The sequence below is a fragment of the Phyllobates terribilis genome, unplaced genomic scaffold (assembly GCF_046119375.1).
Source record: "Phyllobates terribilis strain yellow unplaced genomic scaffold, ASM4611937v1 Scaffold_11__3_contigs__length_659146591, whole genome shotgun sequence".
Lineage (NCBI taxonomy): Eukaryota > Metazoa > Chordata > Amphibia > Anura > Dendrobatidae > Phyllobates > Phyllobates terribilis.
In genome coordinates, this window is record NW_027362771.1 from 441,350,462 (window position 1) to 441,367,331 (window position 16,870).

Genomic DNA, 16,870 nt, shown 5'->3' on the forward strand with positions numbered 1-16,870 from the left:
TGTTCAGTTCAGCCCCAAAATGTGCCTGAATTACACTTGTGTAAATCTGTTGTCTAATATCTTGATTATGAAAAATCTAAAAGCTCAGATCAGCGGCACATTTACCTACAGTATATACAGTGTTATTTATATCTGTTCCTGGTAGAGCTGAAGTGTACAGCAGGACTTCTACAGCCTTGATCTGACTCCCCCATAGACTCACAATATTGGTAAGCTCACATGAATGTGTTTTCAGTGAAAAAACGGACAGCGTTAGGTCCAATATTTTTAGTTGGGCTGTTCGGATGAGCATTTTTTTTTTACACAGACTGAATCTGCATTTGAAAAAAAATACCAGCTTGCACTAGTTTCTTCCATGTAGGGTCCGACTAGCCCATTCAAGTCCATGGGTGTTCAGACTAAAACGGATGCCATGTGAAACATCTGTATAGCATCCATTTTTTAACGGATATATTACAATTCTTTAACCCAGGAAACTGTAATTGGCTTGTCAATTATTAAAGGGGGTGTCCACTACTCGGACAACCCCTTCTCAGTAATTATGTTTCCCCCCTTATAAAAAGAAAAAAAAAAAAAATAGCCGCTATACTTGCTTCCAGTCCTGCCTTCATTCAAGCGGTATAATAATACACTGTCATGCAATGTAATGCGAGCATAGGCCAATTATAATGAGGGTAATCTGGGCTACCACCCGAGGATCCAGGAGGCCCATGGCCAGATTGCCCTCATTGTGTTTTGTGCGCCACCATTGGCGGTGCACATCTTCCGGCTAGGAGGTTTCCTGAAACTCCGCTGCTTGCACTACAGAATGGCAGTGGAGCTACAGGAGAGCTCCCGTCGCCTTACCTGGGATCAGAGGCATATCTGGGGGGGGGCAGCCAGGGCGTGTGCCCTGGGTGCAGCCGGCAGGGGGGCGCAGTCGGGTCGCCTAATGCGGCGGTCCGATGTGTCTCCCCCAGCGGCTGCGTTCTGCCGCCCCCGGACTGGGAGTCGGAAGCTCTCTGAGCAGGGTGTCAAGCTGACTATGGGGGGTCATTGATTTACTATGGGGGGTGATTTATGGTATGGCTAGGAGGAGATTTACTATGGGAAGAGATTTATTGCATGGCTAGGGAAGATTTAGTATGGGGGGAGATTTATTGTGTGGCTGGGGCGAGATTTATTATATGTGTGGGGGGAGATTTATTGTATGGCTGGGGAGGAGATTTAGTGTGGGGAGAGGGGTGGGAGAGATTTTGGGAGTGGGTGATTGGTGCGGACGCAGAATGGAGAGAATGGGTTCGTACGCAATATGGGGAGCGAAGGAGGGGAATGTATACCGACATAGTATAGGGAGCTAGGGTGATGTGTGCAGACACAGTATGGGAAATTGGGGGGATGTGTGAGGGTAAATATATGAGGAGACTGTATGGTTAGCAGGGGGGATGTGAAAGAAGACAGTATGAGGAGGGGAGGGGGAGAAAAGTGTGAGTGGGCACAAAATAGAGACTGAGTAGTGTTGGGGGTGTAGTATGGGGGGCAGTGTAAGAGCACAGCCAGGAAGGGATAGTAAGCCAAGGAGGGGGAGTGTGATGAGGGGTGACAGTATAGAGAATGGGCCCTATAGGGGTGACACCGTGTGAGAGGACAGTGTGAAGAGCTGGCAAGGAGAGGGCAGTGTGGAAAGCATGTACCATAAGAGGGACAGTGTGGGGGGTCATATTTTGTACAGGGAATATAGTGAGGGGCAATTATTTATTCAGAGTCTCAGCGTAGGGCAGATATATTTATTCAGGAGCATTATAATGACACTGCTATCTTTAAGGGCATCGTGTGGGGGATGTGCTGCAGAAGACCGGAGAAGATGGAAGTCTGCAGAGACAGCTGTGGATGAGAAAAGTCATCATGGAGACTGGACAAGATGAAGAAAAGAAAGAGAACAACTCCAGAGACCACTTTATCCATCAGGTACATGGATGTAAATGACGCGCCCAGGGGATCGGGACGACTCGGCACCCGGGCCTTGTTGCCTGGTCTTGGGTGATGTCGCGGTGGTTGGCTCCCGGGCCCGTACCCTGGGGTCACTCTTAAAAGAAGGGGGGAAGTTGTATGGGATTGGGAAATGTTCGTGACGCCACCTGCGGTGTCTGGTGAGGATCACCAGCGCTGCGACAGTCCTCTGAGGCTGGTGTTTAGGCAGCTTAGTTGGTGCGACTCCCCACAGGTGGAGCGGGGCCTCAGGGCAGTGTAGCTGAGGGGATGCAGGACAGAGGGGACCCAGCCGGGTCAGAGGAAGAATAGGCGCACACACACAGTTCACTTCAGTACCTTTACTGGTGGTGTTTCAGGAACGATCCAGGGCTCTTTAGGGTGAAGGGTGCATATCAGGACTCTCCCCAGTGAGCGAGTGTAGGGCCTCCTGTTCCTTGCCTTTCCTTGATAAGTTTCTGACCTGCCTGGAGCTAGGCCTAACTTGGTCTCTGTCTTGCACCTGCTGACCTGGTGGTAGGGCCTTCTATTGGAGTTCACACTCCCTGGTCTCTTGGGCTTCCGTGACTCCTGACCCTGGTACGTAATCAGCTTTTGGTGTTCCTGGGACATATAGTTCGCCAGGGGTTCCGGTTGTTTCTGCTGGGTGTAAGGAATCCCTGCAGACGCGGACCCGGTGTCCGGTATATGTTCTTGGGGTGAGCGGGTAAAGCTCCTCTGCCCCCTATGTTACTCTCTTTCCACTCGCCTTCGGCCACACTCGGGCCCTCACTAGGCTTCACACTGCAGCAGGCACGCTGCGCTTCGCCGCTCTTTTGGCGTCGGCACGCCCTAGGCTCACTAACTCGAGCTCTCTGAGTCTGGACTGGACTGACTGAGCTCCACTGCAGTCTAGCTTCTGCAGGAGCTCCTCTCAACAGACTGCCTGCCTAACTCCACCCTCCAGTTTATATATCCCTATCCGGGCTCCCTCTGGTGGTCTGAGGTGGTAGGGTGGAGGTGTGTGAATGCTTATGAGGGCCTCTTGTGGAGAAGTCCATCCATGCACCCCTCTGGGATCTGTGGCACCAATGCGCGCAGCAGGGCGCCACATAAATGTTTTTTGTGATACTGACTAATTCTCAGATTTTTATTTGTTAGGAGCGTTAAAGGGGTTGTCCAGGTTTGTGATGAGCCTGAACTCATACTATGCGATTACAGGCTTCTGACTTCTCACAGTGCGCACTGCACGCTGTCAGGATTCTCTGGTGCCGGCGACTTGTATACTTGCGGTCACCTGCTGAATAGACATGCGTGGCCTCATTCAATGACAATGAATTGAGCGAGGCCAGACACATCTAGTTGGAATGTGGCCAGAAGTATACAAATCACATACTTGTACAAGGCAGATGTTAGAACTCTCCTGTTAGGTTTTTTCTATCTTGCTGGCCACGTGGCCTTTTTGCCTGTTTGGTCCTGCTCCGCCCTTCTGGCCGTGCTGGACTAAATTGTAATTTCTACTCTTAAGCGAGCCAGGTGCTTTGTAACCTTTCTCAGTCAGTTTAGCTAGGTCTTTTGACCTCTATGTTCTATGTTCTATGTTGTGTGTTTGTCTTTTTACTGCTACAATTTCTGCTAGGAGGTGTCCATCTTTCTCCCAGTCCCTAGTTCTTGTAGGGATCCCTCCCTCACATCTATAGGTCTTCGTTCAGACTAGCTGAGGACTTTAGCGGGTCTGATCGCAGGATCAGGTTCCCCGTTACATCGTAGGGATCTAGCTTAGTTCTATTGTATGGACAGATCTCCTGTCTTTCCTTAGTGCTTGTAGCCTATCATAACAGTAAGTCCAGCCCAAAAATATCTCTAAGGAAAGACCTCCAGTTTCCATCATGGTGTCGGTTCAGGATTTGGCTCAACACCTGCAGGGACTCTCTCTGGAGGTGGCCGAGCTCCAACAACACGTGAGTAGCTGTTCTGGAGCGCATTTTGTGGAGCCAAAGGTACGATTGCCTGATTTATTTTTTGTGAACAACAAGATTTTTTTTCCCTTTAAAAATGCTTGTTTATTGTATTTTTGTTTGAGACCCAGATCCTCTGGTGATGAATCACAGCGCATAGGGTTCATAATGTCACTTTTGCGCAAAGAACCTCAGGGATGGGCCTTTTCTCTCCAACCTAGTGATCCGTGCTTTAGATCAGTGGATAGTTTTTTTTCTGCTTTGGGGTTGTTGTATGATGATCCTGATCGTGTCTCATCAGCTGAGACGGAATTGAGATTTTTGAGGCAGGGATCAGGTAATGTGGAAAATTATTGTACTCGCTTCCGTCGGTGGTCTGCTCAGGTGGGGTGGAACGATTCAACTCTGAAAAGTTTGTTTCTTGCGGGGCTAGGTGAAAGGGTTAAGGATCTGCTTATTGCTTATCCTACACCTGGAAACTTGCAGGAGGCAATGCAATTAGCTATACGGGTGGACAGGAGACCGCGTGCAAGGGTTAATGAGAGTAAATCCTTTGCCATGTCAGCTCCTAGTCTTGAGAGGGTCTGTACTGACATTGGAGAGCCGATGGAGATTGAGGCGATGTCACCCCGCTCTCAGGAAAAAGACCGCAGGTTTTCTGAAGGTTTGTGCTTTTATTGCGGAAAATCTGACCATTTCATTAAGAACTGTGTGCTTCGTATGAACAAAGAAATAAAAAAAGGTCAGTTACGCCCGTATAGCCTGTTTAAATACTAAGGGGGTATTTCTTTCTGCTACTACTGCAGCTCAGGAAGAATTAATTGAATTTCGGGTATTTGTGGATTGTGGTTCTACTCTGAATGTGATTTATGGGGGATTCTTGGAAAAACTTAAATTAAAACCCAAACCTTTCTCTTCCCCTATTGCCGTGGTTTCTGTCGATGGCTCTCCCTTGAAATGTGTTACTCAAAAGGTTTATGAATTTCCCCTCACTATTAATGGTATTCACCAAGAAAATTTGGATTTGGTAGTATTAAATAATTTGCCTTCTCCAGTAATATTGGGGTTACCCTGGTTAAAATTGCACAATCCTGTACTGGATTGGTCTACTAATGAAATTAAGTCCTGGAGCCCTAAGTGTTATAACAAGTGTTGTAACGGGCGCATTGCTGCTGTGGATAAAGGGGAATTACCTGTACCTATTCAGGATTTTTGGAAAGTTTTTTCTGAGGAGGAGTCGCAAATTTTGCTTCCTCATAGAGACTATGATTGTACCATTGAATTTGTCCCTGGAGCGACTCTTCCTAAAATTCGTTTATTTAATCTTACTATTCCTGAGAGAAAGGCTTTGGAGGAATACATACAGACGAGCTTGGCCGCCGGTCATATCAGACCCTCTAAGTCACCTGTGGCTGTTGGATTTTTTTTTGTTAAAAAAAAAAGGACGGCGGTTTACGTCCTTGTCTGGACTTTCGCGAGATTAATAAAATTACTGTACGTAATCCCTACCCACTGCCATTGATTCCTGATTTGTTTAACCAGTTAGTGGGGGCCAAGTGGTTCTCTAAAATTGATCTCCGGGGGGCATACAATTTGTTGCACATGAAGGAGGGTGATTAATGGAAGACTGCTTTTAACACTTCTGTGGGTCATTTTGAGAATCTGGTTATGCCTTTTGGTCTTACCGATGCACCAGCATTTTTTCAGAATCTTATTAATGACATCCTTAGACCTTTGATCGGCAAAAAATGTGGTTGTGTATTTGGATGACATTTTGATTTATTCGCCTGATCTGGAGTCTCATTGGCGGAGCGTACGTGAGGTATTACAGTTATTAATTGACAATTCGCTTTTTGCTAAGCTAGAGAAATGTGAGTTCGCTGTACAGAGAATTAGTTTTTTGGGCTACATTATCTCCAGCGAGGGCTTTGAGATGGACCTGGTGAAAGTTCAAGCTGTGCAGGAATGGCCTAGGCCTATAGGTTTGAAATCGATACAGAGGTTTTTGGGTTTCGCCAATTACAGAAAATTCATTAAAAAAATTTCTATTATTGTTAAACCACTGACCGATCTCACCAGGAAAGGTGCTAATACGGTTCAGTGAACTACTGAGGCCATTGAAGCGTTTGTGTTTCTAAAGGAGAGGTTCAGCTCTGCCCCCATCCTTATGCAGCCTGATGTGACTAAGCCGTTTTTGGTTGAGGTTGATGCTTCTTCTGTGGGGGTCGGTGCGGTGTTGTCTCAGGAAAACAAGGATGGAGTACATCCCTGTGCCTTTTTTTAAAATTTTTTTTCTGAGACTGAACTTAATTACGATATTGGTAATCGGGAATTGCTGGCTAATAAACTCGCATTTGAACACTGGCGTCACCTCTTGGAAGGTGCTGAATTTCCCATTCAGGTTTTCACTGATCATAAAAATCTGATCTATCTTGATGCTGCCAAGCGCTTGAATGCCCGTCCGGCTAGGTGGGCACTTTTTTTTTCGCGGTTTAATTTTTCCGTTACTTACATCCCGGGTACCAAGAATGTTAAAGCTGATGCGTTGTCTCGCAGCTTTTCTCCCATGGTCGGTGCTGAGGAGGAGGAGAGCATTTTACAAGAAGGTGTTGTGATTGCTGCTTTGGACTCCGTTTTGGAAGATGAGATTCTTAAAGCACAGGAGAATGCCCCATCTAACACTCCACATGGGAGGTTGTTTGTGCCTAGGACCTTTTAGGAGAGATTTGTTTGAGTGTCATGAGTCTCGGTTGGCAGGTCATCCAGGAATTTCTGAGACCAAGAGACTTGTGGGTCGCAGTTTTTGGTGGCCTGGATGGCAGAAGGAAGTCATTAAGTGGGTGCGTCAATGTACTGTGTGTGCTAGATCTAAGTCTTCTCATACTCCTGCTGCGGGGTTGCTTTGCCCTCTGGAGGTTCCTAGTGCACCTTGGACACATCTGGCTATGGACTTTATTACTGACCTTCCCTCCTCTGAGGGTTTCACGGTCATCTGGGTGGTCGTGGACCGTTTTATCAAGATGTCACTTGGTTCCCTTCATCAAACTGCCCTGCGCTAAGACACTCGCTAAGGCATTTGTCAAGGAAATTGTCAGACTCCATGGTGTTCCTACTGACATTGTTTCTGATAGGGGACCTCAGTTTGTGGCTCGTTTTTGGCGTGCCTTTTGTGACAGGTTGGTAGTTCATTTGTCGTTTTCATCTGGATATCATCCTGAGTCTAATGGCCAGACAGAAAGGAAGAATCAGGATGTTGAGCAGTTCTTGCGTTGTTTTGTGGCAGACAATCAAGAGGGGTGGTCTGAGTTTCTGCCGCTTGCTGAATTTGCTCTTAACAACCATACATCCTCTTCTGCTGGGTGTTCGCCTTTTTTTTGTTGTTCTGGGAGACATTCGTCTTTTGGGTCATTCTCCAAATTGGTATCGGCTGTGCCTGAGGAGGAGAGTTTTTCCGGTGATTTGGAAAGAGTTTGGACGGATGTGCGTGGTAATCTTCAGGAGGCTAACAAAAAATCTAAGAGGTACTTTGACAGGAAACGTCAAGAGGTTTTGTTTACGGTTGGTGACATGGTTTGGTTGTCCTCTAAGAATCTGCGGTTGAGGATTCCTTCTAAAAAATTGGGTCCCAAGTTTGTACGGCCCTTTAAGGTGCTTCAGGTAGTTAACCAATCTGCTGTTAGGTTGGAGGTTCCTACCTCCTGGAAGATTAATCCGGTGTTTCATGTTTCTCTATTGAAAAAAGCTTATGTATCAGATAGAGATGCCACTGCCACTGTTGCTCCGGTGGTGGAGGACGGGGAATATGAAATTTCCCGCATCCTTAATTCGAGATGGTATAGAGGGAGTTTGCAGTATCTCGTCTCTTGGAAGGGTTTCGGTCCCGAGGATAACTCATGGGTGAGGGCAGGTGATGTTTCTGCTTCCAGACTTGTCAGAGCGTTTCACAAGAAGTTTCCTGATAAGCCTGGGCCTAGGGGATCCGGAGGATCCTCATAGAAGAGGGGGTACTGTTAGAACTCTCCTGTTAGTTTTTTTTTATTATGCTGGTCACATGACCGTTTTTGCCTATTTAATCCTGGTCTGGCCTTGCTGGACTAAATTGTAATTTCTACTCTTAAGCTAGCCAGGTGCTTTGTTACCTTTCTCAGTCAGTTTAGCTTGGTCTTTTGACCTCTATGTTCTATGTTGTGTGTTTGTCTTTTTACTGCTACAATTTCTGCTAGGAGGTGTCCATCTTTCTCCCAGTCCCTAGTTCTTGTAGGGATCCCTCCCTCACATCTATAGGTCTTCGTTCAGACTAGCTGAGGACTTTAGCGGGTCTGATCGCAGGATCAGGTTCCCAGTTACATCGTAGGGATCTAGCTTAGTTCTATTGTAGGGACAGATCTCCTGTCTTTCCTTAGTGCTTGTAGCCTATCATAACAGCAGAATCCTAAAAGTGTGCAGTGCATGCGCTGTGAGAATTCAGATTCCTGCAGTCACATAAAGTGACTGAAGACTTTAATCTCAAACCTGGAGGACAAGCAGTTTAATTATAAAATTAAGCCTTGTAGCCAATCCTAAGAGCGTGTAATATACTTGATGTCAGGATTCAGCTCTGCTTACAGGCTCCAGCAGTCATCACATGGATACCTCACTAATATAGATTTTCATACTTAGTCACGTGACAACGAGCTTCTCTTTCTGCTTCTCTGTTTTTCACTGAACATTGAGAGAATTAGGCAGAGCAGCTCATCAGCATGTCACTAAGTGTGCAAATCGCATATGTGCTTGGGGGGGAGGGGCACCAAACTGAACTCTTGCCACAGGTGCCAGAAAGCCTAGATACACCTCTGCCCAGGATGTGCTGGTGCGATGACATCATCAGCCTGCGCTGATGCCTTAGCTAGTGTGATGATATAATCGCATCAGCATGTACGTGCTGGCCTCAAGAAGGGAGCAGCAGAAGATTGTATGGAGAATTGAGTATTAAAAACTTTTTTCAATAAAAACGAGCAGCGCTCCCACGTTTGTTCTTTACTTGCACTGTGCAATGACGGTGCGCTCTGTAGCTGGCTCATCATTTCTGATCAGAGCTGGCAAGAGAGAACAGTGACAGGAATCTACTGAGCATCTGTTGGAATTGACAACTGGCGTATGATCAGTAGAGCAGGGACTAGCCCAAACCCTGAAACTAAGGTGAATGATCACGCTTCGTTTCAGAGAGTGGGAAGAGGCTGCGGCAGTGAACACAATCTCTGCCCCTGATGACGTGGTGTTTGATGACTTTTTTTTGAGAATCCCAGTGCATGCTGGGATATTCAAAGAGGAAGTAGTAGAAAAAAGAAAATCTGTTAGTCTAGTTAGAGAAGGATAGGGACTTTTTAATTAAAGTATATTAGAAAAAAAGATTAGATTATGACATTAGAGTTTAAAATGGAAATAAAATTTAGTTTTGATCCGCACTGAGCGATCTGTGCCATATTCTATATAGTGCTGTTCCTTATGGTATTCCCTTTTGTTATATATAGTGCCGTTCTGTAGTATATAGCGTTCTCTTGTTCTGTATAGCGCAGTTTCTTATTACATAGTATCCTCTTTATGTATAATGCCATGCTATTTATAGCACGATACATAAGGGATGTCCTTTTGCATCTGGAAATGTGCACCAGAGCATCTGTGTTAACTACCTGACCGATCACATGATCTGTCAAAGGGCATAATGTGACATGTCGTGATATATTGGGTGCGGGGGGGACCCACTCCCTCTAAACTGCCCGGGGGCCTGACGCCGCTTCACTCTTCCCTACTTCAGACAAATCAGACATCCGGAGCAAGGGAAAGAGCAGCCGCACAGGAGAGCCAGTGTCGGCGCCATTCCAGAGCGGAGTATAGCTGCTATTATTTTATAAGGGGGGGACATAAGGATTGAGAAGGGGTTGTCTGAACAGTGGACATCCCCTTTAATGCTTTACTATAAAATTATTACTGTTGATGTAAAAAAATGTATTGCACATAGATTGCAGATTTTTTTTCTCATTTGTAATGTTTCGGATGAAACTGATGATTTTTTTTATATGCTGGTGTGAACCTACCTGGCCTACTAGTGATAACCACAATAACACACTGCAGTCTGCTGTGGCTGGACAGTGTGATTGTCAAGATTTCACCCTTGGAAGTTTGGGATTACTGAATGACAGAATATTGGCTATCAAATAGTTTTGGGGAAAAGTTGAAAGAAAAACCATTAAGAAATGGTTGAATAGATCTTTAAAAACTGGACAACTCAATGACTTATACATAGGTTATGTACGGCTAGAGCTACATTGTAACATTTGCAAAACAAACAGATTGTGGGGGGTCACATTGCAACATCACATTTAATGACTGTCAATGAGGTTTATTTATTTTACTCACTTCTAGTTAGGTCCAGAAATAAGTGGACAGTGACACAAGTTTTGGCATTTTAGCTGATTACCAAAACATATTAAATATACAGTTACATAATCATGATGGGCTTAAAGTGCAGACTCTCAGCTTTATATGAGGGTATTCACATCCTACTTGGAGTAAGGGTTTAGGAATTCCAGCTCTTTAATATATAGTTGCCTCTTTTTAAAGGGACCAAAAGTAATTGAACAATTATCTAAAAAGCTCTTTAATGGGTTGTGTCAAAGTTCCACTCCTCACTGTGTCTGGGATGCAGTTACTGACAGCTCAGCCGTCCAATCTTGTACAGGGGCGTGCTGGAGCTGTCAGTACTGTGATTGACAGCTCGACCATCCAATCTGGTAAAGGGGCATGCAATAGCTGTCAGTGTGGTGATTGGCTGTCCAATCTGAGACTGGGAGGCACTGGCTATCTTCAGGTGTTCATTATCCCAGGTGAATGCCTGGCTACTTTAACTGAGCTGTTTCCCCCAGATCTCTGCCAGACATACAATCAGCTAGTGTATGTGGTTTGTTCTCTGTGCCTTGTGTTCTGTTTATTGATCTTCTGTTGCCTGACCTTGGACATTGTTCTAACCATCCGTCTGTTTAACCCCTTCCGCTCTGATCTGCTTTCCTCCTGGAATTCTGGCCAATGGTACGTTACCTGACTACGCCTTTGCCTCTTCCCTTTGTTTATGACGTACCCTCCTGGCTTTGACTTCGGACTCCTTGACTATCCCGTCTCACGGCCTGGTCACAGGCTGCATGGGCTATTCCCTCATTTATCCACCATCAATTAAGAAAGTATAATGTCTGGAGCTGATTCTAGGTGTGGCATTTTCATTTGGAAGCTGTTGCTGAGAAACCCAGATCATGTGGTCAAAGGAGCTCTCAATGGAAGAAAAAAAGGCCATCATTAGGCTGAAAAAAAGAAGAGATTCATCAGAGAGATCGCAGAAATGTTAGAAGCGGACAAATCAACAGTTTGGTACCTTCTACAATAAAAAGGTACTCTTGAACTTGGAAACTCAAAAAGGCCTGGATGTCCACGGAAGACAACAGTGGTGGATGATCGCAGAATCCTTACCATGATGAAGGAAAAACCCCTTCACAACATTCACCCAAGTGAAGAACACTCTCCAAGAAGTAGGTGTTTCAGCATCTAAGTCTACCAAGACTACATGAGCGCAAATAGGTGCAAACCAAAATAGAAAGGCAGATTAGACTTTGCCAAAAAAGGATATTAAAAACCCAACCCAGTTCTAGATAAGGATTTTTTTTTACATATATAACTAAGATCAACCTGTACCCGAATAATGGAAAGAAGAAAGTATGGAGAAGGCTTGGAACGGCGCATGATCCAAAGAACACCACATCCATTGTAAAACATGGTGGCGGCAGTGTGATGGTATGGCCATGCATGGCTTCCAATGGCACTGGGTCCCTACTGTTTATTGATGATGTGACTGAAGACAGAAGCAGCCGGATGAATTCCGCAGTGTACAGGGCGATACTTTCTGCTCAGATTCAACCAAATACAGCAAGGTTGATTGCGCCATCTTCACAGTACAGATGGACAATGACCCAAATAATGCAAAAGGAACCCAGGAATTTTTTTAAGGCAAAGAAGTGGAATATTCTACAATGGCCGAGTCAATCACCAGATCTCAACCCCATTGAGCAGCATTTCACATGCTTAAGACAAAACTTAAGGTAGAAAGACCCACAAACAAGAAACTGCTGAAGTCAGCTGCAGTAAAGGTCTGGCAAGGCATCACAAAGGAGGAAACCCAGCGTTTTATGACGTCCATGGCTTCCAGACATCAGGCAGTCATTGCCTGCAAAGGATTCTCTAGAAGCTCTTAAAAATGACCATTTTATTTATGGTAAAAGTGATTTGTTCAGTTACTTTTGAGCCCTTGAAATGAGGAGGCTTTGTAGAAAAATGGTTGCGATTCCTAAATGTTTCACACAATACTTTTGTTTGACCCCTTTAATTAAACCTTAAAGTCTACACTTCAATTGCATCTCAGTTGATTCTTTTAAAATTAAAAATGGCGCCATGTAGAGCCTAAATCATGAAGATTCGGTCACTGGCCAAATATTTCTGGACCTAACTGTATATAGCGCCATTAATTCTACAGCGCTTTATGGACATTATCTGCATTACGGTGCTCAATATACCATCCATGACTCAAACATCACTAAATAAAATTCATCAACCAACTGTTGTGGAAGGCGGAGAGGAGGGGGGTTCAAAATCAAATAGCAGCTCTAAAATTATTGTACCAGCAGTGGCAGAGCAGTAGGGTTGGGCAGCCCTAGCCTTGTAAATACTATATGATCCTTACAATCACTGGCTGAAGGCATGGTTTAGCAATGTGTGTGATGTTTATTCTAAGGATAATTGAAAGCATTTGCAGATCAGGGTGAACAGGAAGAACTGAAGTGATATGCTGCAAGAGATTAACAGTATTTCTGGTGCCAGGGGTTTTGGCTTAAACATCTTGAGTTACAGAATGACATAGCTTGTATGTTTGAGACATGTCTCTTATTGGAGCCAAACCATGCATGGGAAATAGGTGTGGCTACTACATGAATTTCTCCAGGGGTCATAAATCAGGTGCTGGGGTCTTGGGCTTTGCACACAAAATAAACTACAGCATTGTATATGGAATGGCCATGCCTTGTGCTAACAGAGTGTCAGGGTACATTTAACCACAACTTTCCAGCACATTTGTGTCCTCATAATACTCCCACAGATTACATACCTATGTATCCGAATATAACTAAATATTTTCAAGAGCTGCAAAACCTTACTTATTTTTTTGCTTGCAGATTTGAACCATCGGTTTTTGTTTTATTTTCAAATCTGCAGCATGTCAATTCTTTTAGCGTATTTGCAGCATTTTTCATCCATTTAAACGAAGGAGAAAAAAAAGTTCGATAGCGAATTTTCAAATTAAATATTCAAAACACTAAAGAGAATTTTTTCGCTCATTTAAACGATTTCATACACTGAGTCTTTTTGACACATCGTTCAGTTGTTCAACCCATTCACATTAGACAATTATCGTGAATGATGGTTTATTAGCGTTTGAATCTGAAAGTTTATCTGCCATTTTAAATGACCCTAAGGGCACAGTCAGAAGGCCTTATAAATCACTAACTAACAAAGTTGCACTCTAGTGCTATAGCATGTAAACATGAATTATATGAAATTGGAATTTTATTATTGCCCTAGAAAATAGGAAAAACGAAGATACTTAGCACATCAATTGACCAATCCATGTATGCCCATCATCCACGACAAGGCAACTTTCTTTGCTGGGGACCTAACCTAATGTGATTACTCTTGTGGGCTGATAGCACAAATTTTGTTTGTGTAGGTTTAACAAAAGGAGGACAAAGCATAAATTACATAGTAAACTGGGCTGGGTAGGTAGGATCCTGCTGTGACTAAAACCAAGCCATGGGGAAACCAAGGGGAAACACATTAGGTTGGGTCCCCAGCAAAGAAGATTGCCTTTTTGTTGCTGCTGGGCATACATGAATTGGCCAATTTATACGCTAAGTATCTTTGTTTTTTCCTATTTTCTAGAACAGTAATGCAATTCCAATTTCATATATTTCATGTTTACATGTTATAGCACTGTAATTTGCATCACCTGGCCTTTCTTAATGATAGTGAACAAGCCATAACCCGAACAGGATAATTAAGGTCTGAAACCTTGGTCAAAGTTATCTGAGCACACAAATCTCCAATGGCGCCCAAACATTTGCATAGGCCCGTTTTCCTTTTTTGTAATTTTTAAAATGTAAAGGATGAAAAATTGATATTGTTTTTGCCTAAAATACAATCGAAATGTGTCATCTTTAACTTTTAGGCCTTTTAGAGATCATTTCATCTTCATATTGCTTAACTGTTCACAATAACAGTAATTTTGACCAGTGGTGCCCAAACTTTTACATGCCACTGTAACGGTCACGCTCGGGTCGGGAGAGCTGCTGGCCAGTCAGTGCGTTGCAGTCCAATCTCGGTCTGATTTATACGGCAGTCTGACTGTGCCCTTAAAGGGAATGTGTCACCCCCCTGGGCGATATCAGATCTCTACTATGGGCATACAGGTGATACAAAAGTAAATCTATATTTACCTGTATGGCCCATAGTAGAGGTCTGATAGCAGAGAAATCTGGTTTTATAAAGTCTGTTTTCCAGAGGCTTGGCATCCGGGGGACGCCAAGCAAACCCCTCCTATCTGCTTACTATTCCCCTAAATTGCCGCCTCTGTGCTAAATTACCATATTCCCCCCCCCCTCGCCTGCACGTCACACGGCCCTGTAACTTGCCCTGCTCTGCCTCCCCTCTCGCGCAAAGCGCCGCTCCCATGGAGCGCGCTTTGTTTCCCTCCGGCCCCATTTGGCTGCGTACTGCACTGCAGCTTTGTATTGCGCAAGCGATGGTGAGTCACTGAGACTTCTGCTCCACTGGCAGTACGCAGCCAAACAGTGCTGGAGGGAAACAAAGCGCGCTCCATGGGAGCGTCGCTTTGCGCATGAGCGGGAGGGGAGGCAGAGCAGGGCACGTCACTGGGCTGTCGCAGGGCTGTGACGTGCAGGGGAGGGGGGAATATGGTAATTTAGCACAGAGGCGGCGATTTAGGGGAATTGTAAGCAGATAGGAGAGGTTTGCTTGGCGTCCCCCGGATGCCAAGCCTCTGGAAAACAGACTTTATAAAACCAGATTTCTCTGCTATCAGACCTCTACTATAGGCCATACAGGTAAATATAGATTTACTTTTGTATCACCTGTATGCCCATAGTAGAGGTCTGATATCGCACAGGGGGGTGACACATTCCCTTTAAAGAGAACAGGTCATGTCTGATAACGCTATTACGGTGTTAATCTGGAGGTTAATAGTATTATGAAGGTGACTGGCCACCGTACTGAAGTGCAGAACCTGGGAGAAAATTAACTTTATTTCTCACGGGAACCTCTGGCTTTCAGTCATGCAGTCAATCTCGCAGTCAATTACAGTGACTGCACACAGCCCTAAGAGTGGTGGCTGTAAGCACGCCCTGGCACAGACTGACAGCTAGCTTGGCAGTGCCTCAGTACAGGAACACAGAGTATTTTTGTAGAGTTTTCAGAGCAGAAACTGAGCAATAACCTCCATATTTTTGAGGATTTGAACTGTATCCACTCAGTTTCTACTCCAAAACTTCCTAAAAAAAACAAACAAACAAAAAAAAACCTCCATATGCACAAACACGAAGGTTGTTTTCATGGTTTTTATTTTCAGTGTTTTGGAGCAGAAACTTACCAACTCTCCAATCATTTTGGTTTTTGGAGAGTTTCTGCTCCTAAAACCTCTGATTAAAAAAAATATTGTGAAAATAACCTAAAATTGTTGAACATTAGAAGGCTTGCGCTAAAATCTCCTGCTTTGGACTCCCCTCTAAAGCTATGTTCACACCTAGTTTATGAGGAATTTTCAAAAACTGTTTCTTACAAGCTTTGCAAGTACTTCCTATTAATTTATATGACAAATCTATTTTTTTGTTCATATAAGGAGAATTATTTTTCCTAAAGAACTTCTACAAAGAAAAATACTCCCTGGCGAGCACTAAAATGCAAAATTTTAGTTAGATTCTTCAAAATGCAAGTAAAGTGGGGTGTGACACCCTTCAAATAACCGTTGCAAAAATTTTACTACACACACTGTGGTTTTGATGCAGAAAGTGGTAGGTGCTTGACTTTAAACTTAATATTTCACAATAATGTCCTGGATGGCAACTTCAGCAAGAAATAAACATTCGTAGCGAGCAAGAAGAAACAGACGGTTGACAGGTGTACTTATTTATTATCTTATGCATTATTTTTATACATCGGGATAATCAGCAAAAATAAAAAAAAAATGTAAAATTATACATAAAATATTATATATATTACATTTGTACATGGGTCAAATATCATTTTTTGCTTGCTTGCTACAAATTGCTGAAGTTTCCATATTTGGCATGACTTGGAATTTAATATTTCACAATAAAGCATCTATCAGTTTTTGCAATAAATTCATTGTAATGATTTGAAGTATCCACGGCTTGTACAGCAAATATCTCTTTCTCTATAAACTGGTATCCAGAATTTCCCATTCCTGCTCGTGTAACCTCTGTCCATAGAGACAGTCTATACGACTCTAGACTGTGCTAGATTATAGTACTGTCCGTACCTTTGGGGTCACCTCAGGATAAGCTTCAGTGTGTTCTATTAGCTACATTATATACATGTTATATCTGAATTCTCAGCATTCCCATTGGAATTCCCACAGCTGCTTTCTCTGCTGAATTTCTTGTAACAACGCAAATGCAACAATTATATTTCTAGGTTTAGATGAGAAAAGATCTGATGACACAGAAGCACCTGTACTGCAGGCAACTCCAAGGAATTTTGCAAATAACATGATACATATTTCTAAACAGGATTACTTGGGTTGTCGTATAAAATTTTATTTGAGAGATGTCATGCACATTGGCACTGAGCCCGTATGACCC